This window comes from Eptesicus fuscus, chromosome 4 (assembly GCF_027574615.1).
Source record: "Eptesicus fuscus isolate TK198812 chromosome 4, DD_ASM_mEF_20220401, whole genome shotgun sequence".
NCBI lineage: Eukaryota > Metazoa > Chordata > Mammalia > Chiroptera > Vespertilionidae > Eptesicus > Eptesicus fuscus.
Window position 1 is genome coordinate 83,523,530 of NC_072476.1, and position 23,650 is coordinate 83,547,179.

The following is a 23,650-nucleotide window of genomic DNA, read 5'->3' on the forward strand; positions in this document are numbered from 1 at the left end:
TAGGCAACAAGTTGTGCCAAAAAGCAGTTGTTGTTGTTGGGGGGTGGGGGGGCGGGGGTCAGGATTTGGAAAGAAATGGACCACTTGAAATTTTACCTTCCCCTCTCAACCCGACACTACAGAGATCCAGAAGAGCTGACTCTGGTAAGAATTCTCACCCTTTTTTGGCTTCTGCCGTTTTCCTAGGATCCCATGTGCAAGTTCCAAAGTGAGTGGGGTTTAAAGTAGAGAGTGTAGCCCCACTGTCTACCAGAATTTGGCAAGATGTTCCATTAAGTTTTATTTTAATTCCCCCCTGGCTCTTTAAGAGCATAAATGACAGATAGCAGTATAGTGGGAATCCCTGGGAGTGCCATCAACACTGGGAGCGGCCCTCCTTCCAGGATAGATAGGGGGCGTTTAGTTGGTGTGAAAGGATTTAACAAAAGCTTTGAGTACAGTCTTTTTTCCAGCATCCCGGTTGAGCGCAATTGACACACAGATTTCTGAGCCAGTGTTTTGATGATGGACGAATAGGAGCGTGCAAAACGGGAGGCCCAGGTGTTTTTAGGTTTCTGATTTGGAAACTGTTGTAGCTGCCAGATAACGGAGTGGTCTTTGCTTACTGCCTTGTGGTCTCTTCAGAGTGGAAAGGCAATTTAGAAGAGGGTAGTGAGGACTCAGGTGAAGGAAGATTGAGAGGAGTAGGAGGAGTCAAGTCAGTGTTACAGTTCCTCTCGTGTCATCAGTTTCTCATTAGCCTTTTGCAATGAAGCTGTTTTGGCATTTTGAAGCTTTTTGGAGGTTCCTGCATTCCAGTTAAAATAGGTACCCCATTTTTATGTTGTTTGAGAACCCTTGCTTTAAAGTGCATGTCCAATTGGAACATTCCCCCATAATGGTCATTGCAAGTCTAGGTGGTCTTAGTAAAATTTTGTCATTTCTGTAGATAGCTACAGCTTCCAGGCCCACAGCTGTGCTGGGATGTGGTGCAGTCAGTTCAGGATTCTAATTACTTTAAGTTTTGGGGTCTTTTGGAGTGGAATTAATGCCTGAGAGGCCTGTGCTACTGGGTTGGGAATTTTGTGGTGTTTTTACAATGTCCTTTGTTGCAAAAAAAACAACTGTTAAAAGATTATTAAAGAAGACAACTCGGGTGATTCAAACTACATTGAACACTTCATGAAGTGGGCAGTTTCCTTTTGATCTATCAAATGGGGCAGAAAGCAAGAGCTACTGTAGGATAAAGAATAAAGAACAAGAGATAAATAGAAATTATCAGGTTGGCTGGGGCCACTCAGTCAACCTTGTTTGGGGTGAGAAAGCCCAGAGTTGGCTTGGTGTTTGAAGATTGGCTGACTGAATATACTGCATTTCTGGTCAAGCAGAACATCCACAGGGACATAAAAGTTATCTAAGTGTCCGTTTGATGACATGGTACCCTGGGCAGGAGTAGCTCCATATTGGGCCCCCTATGATGGCTTTTTCTTCTCCTAATATGTTGTAATTCTTTTTTTTTTTTTTCTCTCTTTTTTTTTTACTTTCTGTCTCTCTCACTAGATTGTGATATTTTTTAAGGCAATGTACTCTTTTTGGCCTGGCTAATAAAGGTTTAAGTCAGGATATTAATATTTGACTATCCTTTTCCTTCTAACACCAGCACTTCTCAAAATGTGTTCCTTTGAACTGACATCAAAATAAACTAGGATCGTGTTAGAAATGCCAATGATCAAGCCCCAACTCAGGTTTTTGGAATAAGAATCTCTATGGGTGAGATCCAGAATCTGTGTTTAAACAAGTTCTCTTGTTACTTTTATATGCCCTAAAGTTTGGAAAACATTGTTCAGACCCCATGGAGTTATTCTTTTTTTTTCTCTTTCAGTTTTGCAAAAAAGCAAAAGTAATCTCAACCCCCTTTCTAACTCATTACATTTATGCAAAGGGGTGCATGTTACTACCGAAGTTGCAACCGGTGACCTGGTGGGGCTACAGGCAGTTGGAGGAACAATAGAATCACAGGTTTGGCCAGTTTTCACCCAGCAGGAAAAGAATGATGAAGCCAGCTATCGGCTCATTTCAGCAGCAGAGGAAACCTAGGATTGGCTGTTACCATCATGGCCTCCATTGGCATCATAGGGTTCCGGACCCAATTTGAATATGGTGGGTGTGGTTTCCTACACCAGCTGGGTGTCCTACAAGTCAACTTAATTCTGATAGTATCAGATTCTACCTAGAAATAGCATCAGATTTCACAGGTTAAGAGCTCAGTCCTACAAGACTGCCTCCCCAACGTTTCCGATGCCAATGGCAAGCCCATGTTGTCACCTGGCCTTCTGACTTATTGGCCATAGATTGGAGGTCCCAATGACACCCCCTCCTTGGGTTCGATTAATTTTGCTAGAACAGTTCACAGACTCAGAGAAACATTTTATTTAAATGTTATTGTTTTATTATAAAAGGATGTAACTCAGGAATAGCCATATGGAAGAGATGCATAGGGCAAGGTATGGCGAAAGAGCAGAAGCTTCCATGCCCTCTCCAGACACACCATACTCCCCAATTCTCCATGCATCTTTTTGAACCCTGTCCTTTTTGGGTTTTAATGAAGGCTTCATTACAAAAGTATGATTGATTAAATCAGTGGTTATTGGTGATCAATTCAATCTCCCCCTTATCCCATCCTTGGAGGTCAAGGGGTTGGGGTTCCAGTGCTCTAATCACATGGCTGGTTCCCCTTGCTACCAGTGCCCATCCTTTGGTGCTTTCCAGTCACCTATTACCATAACAAGACACCTTCGGGGCTGTTGTCAGGGCATTCCAAGGGTGTTAGGAGCTCTGAATCAGAAACTGGGAAGAAGACCAAATATATATTTCTTATTATAAATCACAATATCACACATCACAAGTTGGCATGGGCTAAAGGGTATAAAGATTAAAATGTCACTCAAAGGAGAGAAGAGACTAACAGAAAATCACATCATGTTTTCCCTGAAAGTCCATTAGTGTAATTGGCAGGGGCTGAGCACCTTCCTCGCCTGCCTCATTGTGGCTCTCTCCAGTCACACAGGCCGTTGCCCCTCTGCTTTTGTAATTGGTTGAAAACACACAACACACAGGGCCTAGGATCTGGCATCACAGGGGTCACCAAAGGGGTCAAAGGACACAACCCAGAAGTTCAGGGGATTAATTTTGACCCATGGGATTGTTTGACCATTAGGAATCCAGAGATGGGAGGGAACCAGGCTGATTAATTTCTTCTCCTTCTCTCTCCCTGGACTGCTCTGAAGCTTGCTTTTCCCTTGAAGCCCACCGGGACAATCCTTGAGTTCCTATCCAGTGAAAGACCCTACCAAGCCACTTGCTACTTTTTGCCTTAATCCTTTTTTTTCTCATCCTATTACCCAAAGGTTTGCACCTCCCAAGTAAACTACTGTCCCCTTGCTGCATGCCTCTGGCTCTGTTTCCTAGAGACCCTGAGCTACATGCCATCCTTTACATTCAGAATATCAGATTGCATTTCCCTGGCTGGGGCTGAAACACTAAAGGTGAAAACACCAAAACTGTCTCACCAGAGCAGAGTGGGGGAGACCAGTGTAGGGAAGAGCAGGCTGGTGCAGAACAGACCAGCGAGGAGCAGAGCAGGGATAGGAGCCTGGCCCTGGGGTTAACTCTCAGCCATTCTGGTGCACAGCTGTGCTGTATCACAATTGAGCTGTTTTGCACTGAATCAAGTTCTCTTCACTGAGCCCCAAATTGGGGATTCCTGTCAGCGCTGAATTGGCACCAATGCCAATTGGTTGACGTAACATATGGTACCTGTTATATATCAGGTACTCAAATATTAATATTTATGTGTTAATATTTGTGTAGCAGAAGGCTAACGGATTGAAACACACGCAGAGATATGAAGGTCTGCAAGCAATCTTTGCATGATGCCTCAAAAGCATCTTAAGAAAAAGAAGGAGGCCAGCTTGACTCAGTAATTAAGCCACGGTTAGACTTTCAAATATAGGTATCTTCTGTTGCTGGAGTCAGCCTTTTCCAGACCCCTGGATGTGTGCCTATGTCTTTGATAATGAAAAGTCTGTAGGTAGGAATTAATCCGACCTTGATTTTAGCTCAGTACCTGGCCATAATCTGCTATTCTACTTCAGCCTCCAGAAAGCCCACGTCAGCAATATTTCTAGGATCTGTATGATAAATGATTATGTGGCCACATATCTAATCAGTATAACAACATCTATAAACAAGGGATATAATTAAATATATGGTTAATATCTCTACGTTGTCTTTCAAATCAAACTTTAGAGATGAAAACTACAATGAGTGAGAGGAGAATTGGGCCTCGTGAGGGCTACAGAAATATTTTGAACAGTAGCTTACCTTGTGAAGGAGAGACAACTCTGAGCAATTCTACTGGAGTTTGGAGGCACTGGGTGAAGATCGGAATTCAAGGCTAGGCAAGCCAATCTGCCATTCACATTCATAAGTGTTGATAATCAAAACTATGAGAATTATATAATATCTCGGAGTCACTTTACTGAGCAAAAATAAAAAAAGAATTAAGAAGACACCAAAAGTTAACGAGAAAAGAATCATCCAAAAGGAAATTTTTAACTTATTAACTCACAGTATTTCTTGAGCCTCTTTTGTGTCAAAATCCTAAAGTAGTGGCCAGGGAAACTAGGAAGAAAGAATAAGGAGAGCATCCTACCCTGGAATCCCATGTCAGGTAGTATTTTATGGATGACAAATCTGGGCAGAAACCAAAAACAACAACAGTGGGAAAAAGAGGTTTGAATTTGGTCAGGGATGTGGGTGAACTCAATGATTTTGGAATGGGATGAGATGGAAGCAGATGCCTTTCAAATCTGTTAGGAAATTTACAAACAAGCATAGTTAGACACTAATGGCAGAAGGTGACAGCAATAATGACCTGAAAGTCACAAATGAACTGGTTTCTTTTTTTTTTTTTAAGGAACCTCTATACCAGTGATGGGCAACCTTTTGAGCTTGGTGTTTCAAACTTCGCCAAAAAACTGAGCATAACTCGGGTAGTGTGTCCCTTTGAGGAAAAAAAAACATTATTTCGCGATATTTATAGTTTAAATAACATAAATGTTTCATCCTCGGCATGCGGCCGCCTCAGCGGCCGTGTGTCATCAGAAATGGCACTGACACGCGTGTCAGAGGTTCGCCATCACTGCTCTATACTGTTTTTAATAGTAGCTGTAGCAAATTACATTCTCACCAGTAGTGTATGAGAGTTTCTTTTTCTCCACAACTTCGCCAACACTTGTTATTTCTTATCTTGTTGATAATGAGCTGGTTTCTTGAATAGTTGGAAAAGCAGATTTCATTTGGGGAAAGCATCGGATATGTATAAATGGGAGGATTCTCCTTTTCATCCTTCTGGGAGACTTCACCTGAAAAGTGATGGTACTATTGTTGGCTTCTTGGAAGATAAAAGCAAAGGATCCTAATGGGTTGGGGTGACTTTAAGCTTGTACCCAGATATGGACAGGCCATTTGATGACAGCTTATTTGCCTGATCATTTCCCCTATGATTTGGCATGTGAGATCTCTCCCTCTCTCTCCCACTCACCCACTCCCACTCACCAGCTCCTCTCAAATTCTAGCTGAAAACATTTAGTTTTCTTTCTTACCCATAGCCCTTAATTTGTGGCTTCATTTGTTCTTGCCTAGAATTAGTATTCTTGCTGATTGTATCCTCACTGGCAATTGTATCAAGTGTTTGATGATGTCGTTTTGGGGGAGCAGTGTTAACATCACAACTCAGTGGCCTTTAAACCTAGTTTAGTGACTGTGCACTGGGGGATTCTCGGCTGCTCAGGGGCTCTGGGGAGTAGTTTATGCGTACACACTAGGAATGTCCTAAGATCTACCCAGAGGCACCATTCGCAACAGGGCTTGTCTTTTAAATAACTTCTCATTTGATTTGAAAGAATGGATTCCCACACCATTGTTTGAATGCATGGAAAACCCCTATCATTTTCCTGTCTCTCTGCCATCTTCACATGCAGCCCACACAATTCTCTAAGTGAAAATGAGACAGAGAAAAGGAGGGAGGGAAGGAGGGGAGGTCAGGCAGGGGGAAGGAAGGAAGGGAAGGAGGGACCACAGATGAGGCTTTGGTTTCTAAAATGACCTTTCATTCTGAACTGCTCTGTGTAAGGGACACTCCTTTGTGGAGGAGTGAGGCATGAAGAAACGATGAGTGGGCAGGATCGTTTTCTATGCCAGCATTGCCACCCGCACCACCACACCGTAGGACCACATTACACAAACACTTCCTTTTGTTTCCACGAAACACTCCTGACTATAAAAGGAGTTACAAAAGGACTGCATGCTCGTGTGGAAAATGTGGATAGAACCAAAAACATGATAAGACAGGGGGGGAAAGATTCAGAATACCACACCCAGAACCAACTAATGTTAATACTTTGTTGTATTACCAATCAAGGATTTATTTGATAATTCTTCAAATATTTAGTGAGTGCTTACGATATACCTGGCATTATTCTAATGGCTACAGGTACAGAGGTGAAGGAACAAGGCTCTTGCTCTTACGAAAACGTGTCTCCTTTTCCCAGTATGTCCACCTCCCCCCACATTAACACCCTCCCCATTCTGTATTTAGCTACAATTCAACTGCAATCGAGTGTTAACGTGGGCCCTCTCTGAGATGTTTCCTGACATCTGTCTTCTGCAGAATGTGTTTGTGCAATCCTGAAAAGCCACTTTCTGAGGAACTTTCTAGGCTGGGTCAGCTGACTGTTCTCATGTCTTTATACTAAGTTCCTTGCTCCTTATGAAAGGTGATGGGCATCCTGCTTTCAAGTAGGGACAGTGTACACGTGGGGTTGGTGGGAACAGTTGTCCTGCTGAACGTTGGGCCAACCACTACAGCCTTCGGTGGCTGACACAGGGACTTTGGTTGTTGTTATTTCTCGTATGCAAACAAGCTTCTGGACTAGTTCTTAGGTTACTGTAAGCACCCTTGGTCCTGTCTGCTGATGTAGACACGAATTCCGACTCTGTTCATTTGTTTGTTTATTTATTTATTTCACAAACGTTTATTAAGTACCAGTCACTGTGCTGGACACTGGGCCTGCAGAGGGAAGAAACAGCAGAGAATCTCTCTAGTAAAGGAGAGGTCCCGAGAAGCAATTATAATGCTAAGTGCTCTGACAGGGGCTGGTATGGTAGGAGAACCAAAGGATGGTCACCCAGCTTTGCTATAGTCTGGGGACAGGTAAATCAAGGAAGCCTTCCTGGAGGAGGGGATGTCTGAGCTATACCTTGAAGCTTGATTAGAAGAAGCAGATGGAAGGTGGGGCAGCAGTTCAAGAAGGTATTCACTTAAAGCCCAGCTGATGTTGGGGACATGAATTTGTCAAAAGCCTCAATCGGCATTATGGTATGGCCTTTGCCAGAGGTGCTCAACGGGAGTGCTTCTCTATGGGATCAGGGAAAGAGGACTGTCAAGTTAATCCATCGCTGGCATTTTCCTAAGCAGGAGAAGAATAAAGGGTCAACACATTAAGAGCTCTCTGACTCATGAGGGGCTTATATTAGTTCTGTGGGATTAGACACCACAATTATTAGTGTTAATTTTCATTTAAGATCTTTATTTTCCTGACGTTCTTGGTTAGTATTTTATACAAAAATACTTCAATGTTAATATCCAACAGAAAAGCCATCCTAATGTGTATGCTGGTCATTCTGATCAGTGTGGTACAGTATTCTATATAATAAAACCCTAATATGCAAATCAACTAAATGGCGGACTGATCGCTATGATGTGCACTGACCACCAGGGGGGCAGATGCTCAACACAGGAGCTGCCCCTGGTGGTCACTATGCTCCCACAGGGTGCTGGGCTCACTGCTGGCAAGTGCAGCTGTGGTGGCGGGAGCCTCTCCCACCTCTGCGGAAGTGCTAAGGACCCCTTGGGGAATGCCTGACTACCTCCAAGGATCGGGCCTAAGTCAGCAGTCAGGCATACCCCGAGGGGTCCCAGACTGTGAGAGGGCACAGGCCTGGCAAAAGGACCCCCCCACCCCAGTGCACAAATGTCATGCACCAGGCCTCTAGTTTTTAAATAAGCTATCATGCCCTTAAAAGCGGGGGGGGGGGGGGGGGGGGGTAAGGGGAGGGCATTGAGAGCATAGACTACCAGACAGGTTAGTTTAGCCATAAGCCATGATTAGGGCCAGAAGTGACAGCCAAGAGACTGTTCTATCACAAGGGTCTCTGGTCAGCCCCAAGGACCCTCAGCAGTGATACGTCTTTCCTCTTTCTGTTCCAAGAATGAAATCAGCTTTATTCCCTACCTGGCTGGTTAGTCGGTGGAGCTCTTTTAAAAGGCTCTCCTCTGTTGAGCTGCATGAAATCTTTTGCGCTGAATTTCATGGGCTAACATTCTCCCATGACTCTGTAGAGGAGAAATGCAGCTTCGACAGTGTTTGTGACCTCCTAATGTAAGTGGCAGCAGGCTTTGCTCAGGTGCAGAGGGCGAGTGTTACCAAATCCAGAGGGAGAGTGGCTTTTTGGTGAAAGTCAGTAAAAATTACGCTGAAAATAAGAGGCGTAGCCAATGGAAACTTCTTGGTTTAAAAGGAAAAGAAAAGCTCTGTAAATTCCCACATGTCTTCTGAAGACTCGACGTTTCAGAATTAGGAGTGACTTTACAAGTTTCTCCCCCAAATTTCCATCCAAGTGTCCATTTCCAAATGGCAAAGATTTGAGTGTTAGCATCTGGCTGCATGATCCTAGTTGCACCCTGTACCCCTCTGCTCCTTAACTGCAGAGCAAGCAAAGAGGCTGCAAGACAGGAAGAGGGTCACCATTTGATAGTCATATTCAGATGTGGAGACTAAAATATAGAGAGAAGCGGGGCGGGGGAGTGGTTTGCCAGTGAAGCTGTGGGAAGCTGAGGATACTCGGCAGCTCATGGCCATTGGGAATGTCCAGGGCATGACTGGCTTCAGGTGGGGGTGCACACTCACCCAGGAATTGGATATGGGTTGCAGACCAATGTGAAAATGAATATCAAATGACTACAAGGTCTTGATGAATAAAGCTAAGAATGTCTGCCTTGAAAGGTCATAAATAGAAGCAACTAAAACCAACATGAATTAATAGCAGGAATTAGGAAAAGGGTATGAAGAGGCAATTCACAGAAGGGAAAGCCCAGATGGCTAACAAGTATATGAACTGTTACACAAACATTAATAAAATGCAAATAAAAATGAGTCACTTGAGACTGGCAAAAATTAGAAACTTAAATAACACAAGATGCAGGGCAGGATGTAGAGGAATGGAAGCCTCAGACATTGCTAATGGAGGTGCAGACTAGGAGAGCCATTCTGGAAAGTGTTTTGGCAGAACTCCGTGGAATTAAACATGAGACTACTCTATGACCAGCAAATGTTCTCTTCCATATATGGGCAAGAAAACATTATTTTAAAGTTTCATAAAGATATCATCATGGTGGTGTTGATGGTAGTGGGAAGTTGGAAGCAATCTAGGTATCTATCGCTGGGAGGGGGGAGAGCTGGCATTAAGCCTAATTTTCTTTCTCTGTATTCTATAGCACTGTAATATTTTACATGACAGTTATGCATTATATTTTCTATTCAGGAAGAACAATAAATATTGGAGGTGAGCTCTCCCTAACGGAGCATGCCTGCACCTTTCCGCTCCTCCTCTTCTCCCCCCAGGCGTTACCTTTGCTCTTCTCTCTCCTAAGCTCCAGGGGCCCTTCTTCTGCCTCTAAAACTTGTTTCCCGAGCCTACGCAGCCCAGCTGGCTCAGTTCCACCTCTGTGACTTTCAAAACAAACTTTTTCTTTTAATTTGAAAAAAATAAATATTAGAAGTTTTTTAAAAAAAGAAAATATGATCAAGGCTCACAGTGGCCTCTTCTGCAGTACTGAGCAGCAAGAACTAGGTGTGACCATTGCAGCAAGGATAGGTTTTTTCAAATAGTTCTGAGTGAAAAACCTATGAAAACCGAACAATGCCATTTAAAGTTTGAAACACATGTAGACATTTTAAATATTCCTACGTACTTTGCAAAGATGCTGTATGTATCTAGGAAATTGGATCAATGTTCAAAACAGAAACACTCAAATGTATAACAGTGCATTAAACTGGATAATTTTTTTTTCTCCAGTAAAAATTCAGGGGTGGGGTGGGGTAGAGTGGTTCCAAATCATCAGGGACCTAAGCTGCTTCAATCACGTTGCTTTGCCACCCTCCACTTTTAGCTCCGGCTCCTACGTGGTAGGGGAAGGGGAAAAGGAAAGGCAAGGACACATCTCCGCCTACGGCGCAACCTAATTTGATACATCACTTTTGCTCATACCCCATTGGCCAAAAGTAAGTGGTGTCATCATGGCTAGCACCCAGCTACTAATTGCATTAGTATGTAAGAGAGACAGGGAGCAGTGCCTGCTACAAACACATACACATGCAAGTGATACCAGTCAGCCACGTTAATGACATTCACTGTAGCCACTTTAGTGGCTGAGGAGAAAGGAATGAGGGTCAGGATAAAAGGGGAAGGTGGACATTTATATGAAACAGGAAAGAGTCCTTGTGGGGATTCATAATGATACGGATCATAAACTACCATAAACTGAGACATATGATTAAGGCAATCCTGTGCATGTGAGGTTCATTTAAAAAGAAAAGAAAAAGAGCAGAAGAAAGAAACAGGGAAGAAAGGAGGGAGGGAGAGAGGGAGGGCGGGGAAGGAAGAGGGAGAGAAGAAAACCCAAGAAAGATAGCAGAGGTTACGGTAATATGAGAGTTCTCAGGGAGCAGTTTGGGGAGTGATCACGCATGTACTAGTAGGTGAGTTGCAGGGTGTTCCAGGACTTGAGGGCAATTTTCTCAATAGTCTCAGGAAACCACCAAAAAGAAGCAGAGTTGGCCTCTGATGTTACAGGTCAGCTTGGCTACTGGTTTCTCCTCTGGTCACTGAGAAATTCCAATTGCTTAAGTACACCGAGTCAGTGACATGGGAGATCAAAGGGTAGGGTTTTCCAAGGCTGAGTAATCTGTGGGTCAGTGAATTATTCAAATTCTCATTTTCAAACCCAGAGAGAAAGCAGAGGATGGGTATTGGGAGTGAACTCTGACTCTGCCATGCTCTGGGGTTGAAAGAAGTAGGAAGATGTGGGCTCATCCGTCTGAAGACTGTTTTGCTAGAAAACACTGACTTGGGTTAAAGGTTTAGCAAGTCTCATTTGACTTATGCAAAGGAGAACAAAGGCCTCAATACTGATTATGCTCTAGTTAATTCTAAAGTGGCTACAGTGAATATCGTTAGCCTAATGATTAATAAATCTATATAATATATATGTAATATAGAAGTCTGTTGTTCTGTATTTGGCTGACTGTTTTCAATATCTATGGTAGAAGAGAAAGAGAATAGTTTAGAAACAATGCAGATGCAAGCTCACATTCTTGCTTGAGTACTTGTAGATGTACAGATTTGGGCAAGGCACTTAAACTTCCAAAGCCTTCCTTTCCTTATGATAAGATTAATGTAATAGCAGTTACCTAGAAGAGTTGCTTAGGATACTTTAGGTTAAGTTCATAAAGTATCATGCAATGCCTGGTTTACAGAGGTGAAGCAAATGGTAGCATTATCCACTAAATATTGGGTCTCTCCCCGTATTATGTTTTAGTTGGTCATTTGGTTAATGCAGAATTTCATTATATTTCTAGCCAGTAAGTGCATGTGTGCAGGTGCAGACAGAGGAAGACCATTAACACTGCTCATGTATTTCATTGACATATAAAATCCTCATCTTTAATTTTGTCCATTCTTTTGGACTTACAGATCAGTTGTTTGGCCCGTTGTTGGAACAGTTGATTCTGGGGAATTTATCTCACAAAGGGGGCCTGGGAGAGGGCACATGAAATCAAGTGACGTGATGAGAGCGCTTTCTTTTGACCGGGTAACTGGGTAGCATTCACATCTTTGGTTATGACATTAGAAAAGAAATACCACTAAGAACCTTTGAAGCTGTTACAGGAAAGAACAGTCAGTGGAACAAAGTCTTGCACTTACAGAAACCGTAACAGTCCAAGAGAACAGTCCTGCTGTTTTCTGGGAACACACACAAGTAGAATAAGGGGCCACATGCCAAATCAAGCTTTGCACTAAGGAAGAGCCAAAATGAAGCTTCACCGAGCTCAAGGACCAAATTAATCACCACAGAGCTCAGACTTCACACACACCAATAGAGAAACCGGTCATTGTCAGGGAATGGCTTTCAGCATATCTTTACATCCCAATTGCAAAGAAATCTAATAATAGCAAGGAGAGTTCTCCACTAGCTGGGATTTTTATGGGATAATTACATTTCTGGGGGGTTTAAAGGTACCATCTTTGTTTCTTATTACGAAAAATCATGGGACTGATTGTCTTTCAGTGACCACCCTCGCTGTATCTATGGCCCTAAGACTTGACAGTAGGTAAGGGAGGATATATTTATGTATAAAATCATATGTATGTTTTATCTGACTCCTTATCACATACCTTGTATTTCTTAAGAACAGGGTAATGATCACAGAAGTCAGAAAATCCACTCGCAAACTCTAAGCTGAACCTCATTTAGCCCAGTGAGTTTTAAAGAAATCACACACACACACCCCTAGAGAAGGATATATAATCACTTTTTCTCATAAAATGAATACAAATTAATGGGGTTAAATCTTTTCAAGGTCTCTTTCAGAAAAAAAGTTCGTCCTCAGATGAATTTGTCTATATATACAATGAAGACTAGGGTAGATTATTTCTCTTCTTGCCTTAGCTTTCAACTGCACTGGTTCCCTTTATGTAGGTGCCTGGTCATAGCTAACCCTGTGTCTCTTTTGTATCATCTTTTTTCTGTTCTTTAATCATTGTCCTATGAGGCACGTGGGATATTTCTGGAAATCTAGATGTTTTAAAATCAGTTGAATAAAACCTCCCTTTCCTGGATGAAATGAGGTAAATTCCCTTAAATATTTCCTTGCCAGATCCAGAATTTTGCCAGTCTTTAGAAACTCTCTTTTTCACCTGATGTTCAAGTGGCTTCTTTCTCTGCACCTGCTCTGTCCCTTTACCCTTCACCATCCTGTCCTGGCTTAAGTGTTAGCTTTATCATGCCTAGATTATACATTCTCCATCCTGCCATCCTCCCTGGACAATTCCCCCTCCATTTAATCCCCAAAGTGATGCCAAGGTCCCCTCAATCATTCACTGCTGTGGCTAAAGGCTAAGGTTTTGTTCATTTAGCCCAAAACTTTAATCAGCAGTGAGGGACTAAAACCCAAGGGTGATGTGACCAGCTTCTCAACTCCTTAAGCCTAACCAGGCAACTAGGTGGTGGTGGTTTTCTTTTTCTAGAATGATCAGGACTTTTTCTCGTGAGACCAAAAAGTGATGATTGAGTTTTTACTCTGAAGGACTGTTATCTTGTTCCACGAGTCAAAATCACAGGGCAAAAGCGCAAGGATTTAGCACATTTATTATTGGACAAGGTGATAACCATTGACACTTATATTTTGTTTGATATGAAAAGGGCTTTCAAAGCCCCCACAGGGATCATGAAGGAGAAGCATCTTTAGCTAGAAAATAATGACAGCATTTTCCTGGAGTACCTGGTGCTGCTGATGGGGGTTCGCTGGGGTGTCCGCGAGTTTACCTGGGCATCTGGGCCAGCTCAGGGTGACAGTTACCCAGCGCACGTTGTTTGGGGGGACTCGTTTCCTAGGGCTGCCATAACAAAGTACCCCAAACTGGGCGGCTTCCAACAGCATGAGTTTATTCTCTGAGTTCTGGAGTCTAGAAATCTGAAATCAAGGTGTAGGCAGAGCCGTGCCCTCTCTCTGAGGCTTTAGGGGAGAGTCCTTCCTCGCCCCTTTTCTTGCTCTGGCGCTTCTCAGCAATCCATGCCATCCCTTGGTTTGCAGATGCATCACTGCAGGCTCCGCCTCTACCCAGCCCACAGCCGTCTTCTCCTCGTCTGTCTGTCTCTTACAAGGACACCAGTCATATTAGATTGAGGGCCCATCCTACTCCAGTGCAGCTTCATCTTCACTAACGGCATCTGCAAAGACATTTCCAAATAAAGGGTCACATCCTGAGGGACTGGCTGGGAGTTAGGACTTCAGCATACCTTTTTGTGGAGACATGATTCAACCCATAATGTCTGAGATAAATTTAGCTTACTGCTCATCTTAGATCCTTAGGGAAATCACTTTATCCTTACGTTGGAGGGTACCCTGTCAGGGTGGGGTCAGGGGTGTTGGAAAGGGCACACATCCTCCCCTTTGCTCTTAGTCTGAGCCCTGTCAAGTTTGTCTGCCAATTGGCACACACCGTACTCAGTGTCCTGACAAAGAGTCTGCCTGCGTTTGTAGGGTGAGCAATCATCAGAGCTACCTCTGTGGCGTAAAAACGCTTGTAGATCTGCCAGGAGCATGAATGACAGGCATTTTCCACAAAAGTTCCTCTTCCTCAGGCAAGCCAGGAACTGTTTTCTGAAAGCACCACACAGGCAGTGAAATCCCTGGTTATAAATCTCTTTGTAGGGAGCAGGATTTGCCATTAAGTGCCAACTTCCTCTGCCCAAGTCAACTCTGCCCGCCCCTCAGAGGTTTAGTCCAGAGGGCATCATGGAGCGTACAGCCTGAGGCTGGCTTCAGGGGAGAAGCTGGCAACATGCGTCTGCCTAGGAACCATCCCATGAGGTCATCCTCAGGACAATGGTGGGGGGTGGGGAGGGCTAGGGCGGACTCAGTTCTGCCCTTGACTGCCTGATGAGGAGCTAGTGGGCTGAGAGGGTGGGCAGGCCCCGAATGTTGGCAGCCTCGAGCCCTTGGACTTCTGCCCAGTCTCTCAGCTGCTGCTACTCCACTCCCTGGTGGCAGCTGCCTGGGTACTCCTTTGACGCAGTAAGGGAGCGCAGAAGCCAAAACCAGGGAGCTCGTGGGCCTGGTCCAGGGCAGAACTGGGACAGGCAAAGTGTGTCGGGGTGTCTTGCCACTCACACTCCCTCCCAGGACCTCAGCCCATGTCACGCCTCAGCCCATCTCAGCAAAACCTTGCTCTTACTTGGATGGCTCTTGCCATTGATGATAAAGACACAGGCAGACCCGAAGTCAACCTGGCCTTTTTGCTCCATCCTTAACATTTATCTCAAAAGAAACAAAACCCAACAAAAAGCCTTGAAAGAGTCTCCTGAAATCTTAAATAAAGTGGCAAAATGAGTAGCAGGAAACATTTTATAAAAAACAACAATATCTGAATCTGATCTTAAAAACGATTCTTCTCCCCAGCTGATTTCCCTACACTCTCCTCCCCTCCCCTCTCCTCCAGCTTTTTAATCCAGCCTTTTTCCAGATCTACCTTTTCATAAAGTGATTTTCTTGCCTCTGCCCTTCATCATTTTGCTTCTGGACCCTCTGCCTTTTTAATCATCAAAATGAAGCAGAATAGCCTGGAAGGTCTCCCCACAGAAGGCTGTGGGGGGGGGGGGGGGGAGGGAGTATTTAACCAGTAATAATTTTGGTTTGTCTTACACTCCCAAAGAAATCTTAAAATCATTTATTCCTCAATACACGAAAAAGTGAATCTTTAATTTTTGAATTCCAGGCACTATAACAGGCAGGGGCAGGGTAAAGATGGGGAGCAAATGGAGACTCTGGTGGAGAAGGGATGGCCCATCACCTCCTGGGCCGGCTGTTGTGCCTGGTGATGACTCATCCCTTTTTGGCAGTTTCTGATTGAGGGCCCGAACGCCTAAGCTCCTCACACCCAAGGTACAAGGCTGACTCCGAGCACCCAGGCTGGGTTCCATGCCTCTAGAAATCCAAATCGGTGTTAGCTGTAGCTGCAGGTACAAAGTTAGCAGGCGAGGCTGTGACCATGGAGCATCGTCTCCCCAACATATCCTATTTCCATTGTATTTCATCTCATCTGCAGGCGATACAAATGAATCACTAGAAAGCCATGCTTTAGCTCCTTGTTAAAGCCCCAACAAAGGAAATCCCCTCAAGTGACTTTTTTCTTCCATACTTAATTAGAAGCCAAATTTACTTCAGAGTTCTAGACTATTCCACACCTACGCATCCTGCAATGAGTTTGTAAACCCTCAGCATCCATGGCTCTAATCGACCACTTTGAGATAGAGCAGTGGGCTGGGTGTGGGGGGAGGGGGACGTTGGGGGAGTTGAGCAGGTGGGGGTGATGAAAGAGAAGATCATAGTCATGAACATGCAGTGCCACCAGGTCCATAACTCCCCTCAGCATTGTGAAGGCTCTGCACAAAACTGAAACAGTCCATACCCAAGCGTGTCAAACTCAAAGGCTAACACAGACAAAATAAACACGGTTTACGTTTACCAGTATGTGGGCCACAAAAAAACAAAAGCTTCAATTTTCATAGAAACGTAGATTTATATTGATAGAGACATCCTGAATACAAAGGGCTGAAATAAATGAGTAATCATTAACATAAAATAAAACATTTTAATAAAAATTAATATTTTTCTTGAACATTAACTTACCAGACACTGAATAACTGCACAAATTAATAAGCATAACGTAAATAAATCTATTTTTTTCCCTTCAAAAGCGAAATATTTCCTGTTGCACTGTAAGTCAGTCCAAGACTAATGACGTGGCAATCAGCTAAAATATTCGCTGCTAGTATTAGTGGAGAGAAATGGTCGCCTTCGCGTAAGGGAAATGAATGCAACACGATTACAGTAATCAGTCATTAGCGAACGTTGTCGTTCATTATTAATAACTAGAGGCCCAGTGCACGAAATTCGTGCACGGAGGGGGGTGTCCCTTAGCCCAGCCTGTACCCTCTCCAATCTGGGACCCCACAATCCAGGACTGCTGGCTCCCACTGCTTGCCTGCCTGCCTTCATGATTGCCCCTAACTGCTTCTGCCTGCCAGCCTGATCACCCCCTAACCACTCTGCTGCCAGCCTGTTTGCCCCCAACTTCCCTCCTCTGCCGGCCTAGTTAACCCTAATTGCCCTCTCCTGCAGGGTTGATCACCTCCAACTGCCCTCCCTTGCAGGCCTGGTCCTTCTCAACTGCCCTCCCTTGCAGGCCGGTGCCTCCCAACTGCCCTCTCCTGTTGGCCATCTTGTGGTGGCCATCCTGTGTCCACATGGGGGCAGGATCTTTGACCACATGGGGGCAGCTATATTGTGTGTTGCAGTGATGATCAATCTGCAGATTACTCTTTTATTAGATAGGATAGAGGCCTGGTACAGGGGTGGGGGCCAGCTGGTTTGCCCTGAAGGGTGTCCCTGATCAGGGTGGGGTTCCCTTGGGGCATGGGGCGGCCTGAGCGAAGGGCCTGTGGTGGTTTGTAGGCTGGCCATGCCCCCTGGCAACCCAAGCAGAGGCCCTGGTATCTGGAATTTATTTTCCTTCTACAATTGAAACTTTGTAGCCTGGAGCAGAGCCAAGCCTGGGCTCCCTCCGAGGCCCGCAGCCATTTGTGTTGGGGTTATAATTGCAACTTTGTAGCCTTAAGCGGGTGGGCCCGACCAGGGTATGCGGAAAGCTTTGCTTCCCCTGTTGCCGGCGGCAACCCTGGCCTGCTCTCTCAAGCTCCATTCTGCCGCCATTTGTTTGAATTTGTTTACCTTCTATAATTGAAACTTTGTAGCTTGAGTGGAGGCTTAGGCCTGCAACAGCTGGCAGAAAGCTTGGCTTCCTCTGTTACCTAGGAAACCTTGTTCTCTGTGGCTATAGCCATCTTGGTTTGGGTATATTTGCATACTCGCTCTGATTGGATGGTGGGTGTGGCTTGTGGGCATGGCTTGTGGGCGTGTCGGAGGTATGGTCAATTTGCATATTTGTCTATTATTAGATAGGATTATGTATAACACGATATTGTACAAAGTAAGATACGAAATTTTAATTAAAATGTTTCTTACATGCCGTTATATTGGCTGGGCCACAAAAATGTTCATTGTGGGCCACATGTGGCCCGCGGGCCTTGAGTTTGACATGCTTGGTCTATATCCAATAAACTGAGACTTTCTCTTAAATACTCTTGAGTTCATACTTGACTGGCAAGGTCAGGGAGCGAGGCACTTCAGTGAGAGAGGATGGAGTTGGCTAAAAGGTTAAATACGAGAGCAAAGAATGCAGTTTTGCTGGTAGTTCTTCCTATTTGATGTGGTTATCTTGTGCAATTTTCCGTTCATCCTAACTCGGTGAAGTTTGTTATTCCTGTTTCAATGACAAGATACCTAAGCAGGATCTTATTCTAAACTAGAGGCCCAGTGCACGGAATACATGCATGGCAGGGTCTCTGGCGGCTGCTGGCTGCTGGCCAGGGCCTCCCTTCGCCCGCCATGTTCTGCACCATCCCCTGGTGGTCAGCATATGTCTAACTCCCGGTCAGTCCAACTCACGCCTGTGGGGACAATTTGCATATTAGCCTTTTATTAAATAGGATTATTGCTTTGTACTAGCTTCTATAACTTCTAGCCTTCTTCATGTACCTAAGAATGGCTTTTCTAAAAGAAGTTGATAATTCAGGTGAACTGGTGATTTTGGTGAAGTCACCTCAATATCAACTGGTGAAGTTAATATTGAGGTGACTAGCTAAATGGGCTGGTAAGCAAGGAAAGGACTGGCAGCTGAGAGAAGCACTGGACTAGTAGTTCCTAAAGCATAGAAGCAGTTAAAGCTTCAGATCTCTCCAGGTTGCTGGAACCACAGCAGAGGTCTCCTGGGCATTCCTCCAGACACACAACCAAAGCTACCCTTGATCTACTGCCTGGCTTCCAGGTGGCCATGCAGTGTGCCCACCCACACGATGTCTTTGCTCAGAGTACTGTGGCTGGGCCACCATACCCTAAGGCTGACTGGTGCAAATCTAGCCCTCACTGATTATATCACTAGACTCATGCTTGGAAGACTAGTAACTTGAAAGACACAGAGCAAAGAGAGTATGATAAAAAATAAAAAACTTTTACTCCTAATACACCTTTCTTTTATTGTATTTTGGAACCAGTAAAATTACCCAAATGGTTCTCTTTACAGCATATGTAAGATTTTTTTTTTTTAGAAATACCTATGAACATCACCTAGATTATGATCCCCTAAATTGTACTGCCTTGATCCAAAACAATCTAGCTGGCCAATTTTTAGATACTATTAAAGAAGCATGGTCAGCTCTGAAAGTGAGAATGAGATGGTCATATATGGAGCAAGTTAAGTCTCTGCATCAGTTATCTCACTGGTGCTAAATATGCCAGGCTTGTGAATAAACATCTCCTTGAGACCTTGCAGCTTTACTCAGAGAAAAACTCTATTATTTAGCTAGGTTGTATCCCTACATCAGCAAGTCATTCGTCTTCTGATCAGGAGAAGGTGCAAAGAGGACACTATGGGAGGCTCAACCTGCAGGGAAGACATCCACAGAGGAGGGACCAGGGAATTGTCTCTAAATAGAATAACATGTCTGCAACAGTGGATTTATGCATATAAAATACGTGTTTATGTCTCATAGTCTAGCTTCAATTCTAGCTCTAACTACTACATCAGGAGCCAGTTGAGCAGCACCACCAGTTTCCATTTCCATAAATGGACACATTTCACATACCATTCGTTTCATATTAGGCATTTGTAATTAAGGCAATTAAAAATTTACTGATGTCTGACTCAGAGAAAAAGATAGGAAAGCTAAAAACAAGGCATGACTTCAGCTGAAATAAATTTGAATACCTACCATTGTCTTTCTTCTCAACACTCATGTCTTAAAACAGGCCAAAAGATCTCAATTGTCCAATGAATTGAGTGATAGCAATGACTGCAATTGCTTTCCGAAGGACATGAGTTCATAGGATAAAGATAAAAATAGTTTAATTCAGTGTTAATAAAAGTGCTTATCAGGTTGAGAAGAGAAAGATACTAACAGTTACATTCCAGAAAATTCTATGGCTGTGCACATCTGTCTGTGGTTCTTAACTGAATTCTGCCAGGAAGATGTGCCAGCGAGCTCAGGCCAGATGTAGGCCAGATGCTGACACACCAGCTGCCTGCCATGGCAGATGTCAGCCTGAGTCTGATAGACAAAGATGGTTTACCACATTTACCCTTGGTGCTTAGTGGATTGAAACTTCAGACTCTCTTTTGATTTCATTAATAATGAAGAGGGAAAAAGAGACTACTCTGCTGTGAAGTGGATGATGCTGACGAGTTTTATTTTTATACCTCAGGATTTCTTTTTCCTCCGTCATTCAAGAAAGCGATTAGATAACATCGAAAGATGTCAGTGTAAACCTCCTCCCTGTCTCCTGACACAAGATAGGAGCGGTTTGAAGTCATCCCTAAGGGATCTGCTCAGGGCAGGGAGCCAAGTTTCCATCCATAACCAAGTGGAGGGCCCAGTGACGTCACAGGAGGAAGGCCGGCAGTGTGCCGGGAGGTAGGAGAGCTCCACGGCTGAGGCTCCGTGCTCCCACCAGGGCCCTAGCTTAGTAGCTCACTGCTGTAGAGTTTAAGACATGAAAAGCCAAAAATCCCATCTTGGAAGTAATTGCACACTTCCCCACCAAACCAGTTCAACTAAGTCTAGATTCTAAGGGTCAAAGCCTTATGGTTTAGCCCTAGCCAGTTTGGCTCAGTGGATAGAACATCAGCCTGCAGACTGAAGGGTCCCCAGTTTGATTCCGGTGAAGGGCACATGCCTGGGTTACAGGCTCCATTCCCAGTGTGGGGTGTGCAGGAGGCAGCCGATCAATGATTCTCTCTCATCATAGATGTTTTCTTTTTTTAAAAAATATATTTTATTGATTTTTCACAGAGAGGAAGAGAGAGGGATAGAGAGCTAGAAACATCGATGATAGAGAAACATCGATCAGCTGCCTCCTGAACAACCCCCACTGGGGATGTGCCCGCAACCAAGGCACATGCCCTTGACCGGAATCGAACCCGGGACCCCTCAGTCCACAGGCCGACGATCCATCCACTGAGCCAAACTGGTCTCGGCTCATCATTGATGTTTTCTATCTCTCTCTCCCTCTCCCTTCCTCTCTGAAATCAATAAAATATATATTTTAAAAAACAATTTTATGGTTTATAAGACCAAATGTCCCCTAAAATTAGTGTGGGAAACAGCAGATTGGGAGCTGAAGAAAACCAGGTGATAGAAGCCTCTGACATTTAAAAATGCTTTGATACGATTGATTGAAATATCCCAGCGACTAAAATAGGCTATTTTTAACAGCCGGTGCCTTGTCAGCATGCACAGGACACTCACTTTAATCTGGGGGATTTTACCGTTTGCTTTCTGAAGAAGGTCAGAGTGTCCTGAGGGTGTGAGAGTGACATCAATCTCAGTGCTATTATTCGAGGTTTTGTTACAGTGGCCCACATTTAGTATAGCTACAACCAGAAATGTTTCTCAGTAACATTTAGCTGGTGTGTAAGGGCACATAACAACAAAAATCTCTTCTACTACAGTTTTTATTTTTCCACCTAGGACCACTGAAGGTACTTTTCTGACATCATAGCCTGCTGACAGAATCTGAACACTAGAGTGCTGTGCTTTTTCTCAATCCAGCGACCTACAATTTCTTCTGTCAGGCCCCACCATCCAGACTCCTGCAGGCAGCAGACTATGTTTTTTAGCATCTCTCAGTGGGGACACTATTGGGATTTGGGAGGATATAGAAAAGAAGGGGAGAAATTGGGTTGGACTTGGGCAGTTTGCTGTAGAGGGCAATAAGGAATGAGTAGCATGGCTGCCCCTCCCCCACACCAAGTGCCAGCAAGTCCTTTCCTCAGTACATGTTTCCAAATGTCCCCTTGGGAAAAAGAAATGCAGTTAAGAAACTATTTAAAAATAAATCAGCAAGCCCTGGCCAGGTGGCTGAGTTGGTTGGAGCATCATCCTGTACACCAAAACGTTATGGGTTTGATTCCAGGTCAGGGCACATGCTTGGGTTTTGGGTTCAATTCCTGGTTGGGGCACATACGGGTGGTAACCTATCCATGTTTCTCTCTCACAATAATGTTTCTTTCTCTCTCCCATTCTCTCTTTCTAGAACTCAATGGAAATGCCCTGGGGTGAGGATTTACAAATAAATAAAAATAAATCAGCAAATAATAAAAACTCAAGTCTCCTTCATAGCAGAGTGTGAAGAGCTGAACAGTTAGGACACCAAGCAGCCATCATGGAGGCATCTCCTAGGAGGCATTATTCTGACCCCAGGGAGTTTTGCACCCTATAGTTGGCCACAAATTATCTTACTTGTGGTCTCAGAGGAAGAAAAGACTCAGGTAGATGTGCAGAGAGAAGTAGATGAGAGAATATTCAGGCCACAGACCGATGTGCATCCGTGGTTCCCAGCCCAGTCCCTGGCTTCAGGAGGATCTCGCGGGCTCTGTTGTGCTCTCTTCTCTTGGATTTCATGGCCTTGTCCACAGCCTTAGAACAAATCTCCTTCCCCCTCTGGTTTTATTTTATTTATTTGTTTATTTTTGGCTTAAGCTAGTTTAAGGTGTTTCAGTTATTTTCAACCAGAATAACTTGGTTTAGAATTTATACTTGAAAGGATAATTAATAACGCAAGATGCTCATAAAGCCAGCCATAAACACAGCAAGGTCATCAAGGAAATGTCATACATATGGTGACCAGGTTTGCCTGGAAGTCTTGGTTTACACCCATTGCCCTCCTTTCATGTCCAATGTCCCAGTTTGACAATAAATTATATGGTCACCCTAGCCAGAGGATCCAAAATCTTCTTGAAGAAGGTTGACCTTAGAGGAAGGACTTAAGGTAAAAGGAAGAAAAAATGTTTTTCCCCCCAACGTCTCCTTTAGCGACAGATACATCTGGGTATGGTTCAAGATGAAATATAACTGGCCCCCAAACAATCAGACTGTGTATAAATAAGTAAAAATGTAGAGAATAATATTACTCTATTAGGTTTTTCTTTACTGGCAAACTCATACATTAAAATCTGTTATTGTGACTCATGGAAGTAACTAATTCTGGTTTGGCAGACAGAATGGCAAGTGTTTTAGGTTTTATAATCCATGAAGAGGAATGCTTATCTAATCACAGCACTTAGATGGACCATCTAATTGGAGTCCTTTCTTGTTGCAAGAGGAGCAAAGCAGCAAAGGGATTCTCTTGTTTATGAGAGCAAAGGTGATTTTCAAGGTTGAGGGACATATGAAGAGAAGGTATCTGTGAAAGTCCAGGGCCCACACTGAGGCAGCACTTGGCAAAAGCCAGTGTACCTCTGTCACCAGCCAGTTGGGTGGTTTCCCGTTTGAAGTTCCTATTGCTGGGGTAAGGGCATGATCATATATAAAGTCCAATGTTAGAAACTGCTTTTTAATCTTATTACATTAATTTCGGATGCTTGGGCATTATTTTGAACACTTAAGATCTGATCCTTTTCTTTGCAGCAATTCCTTTTGTCTAGTTAGCCTCTGATGATTTCCTGAGAAAGCAAATGGAAATCCTACCTAATAAAAGAGTAATATGCAAATTGACCGCACCTTTGCTATGCCCAAGCCACGCCCACCAGCCAATCAGGGTGAGTATGCAAATTAACCCAACCAAGATGGTGGTTAATTTGCATACATAGG

At 43.9% G+C, this 23,650-nt stretch overlaps 1 long non-coding RNA gene across 1 annotated transcript in view; it reads right to left on the reverse strand.

Moving 5' to 3' along the window:
- Window positions 1-5,272: 5,272 nt before the first annotated feature.
- LOC129148731 (uncharacterized) overlaps window positions 5,273-23,650 on the reverse strand; it is a 31,459-nt gene continuing 13,081 nt past the window's right edge. The window contains exon 3 of the long non-coding RNA XR_008555697.1: window positions 5,273-5,405. This is a non-coding gene — a long non-coding RNA (uncharacterized LOC129148731). The remainder of the gene's footprint in view (window positions 5,406-23,650) is intronic.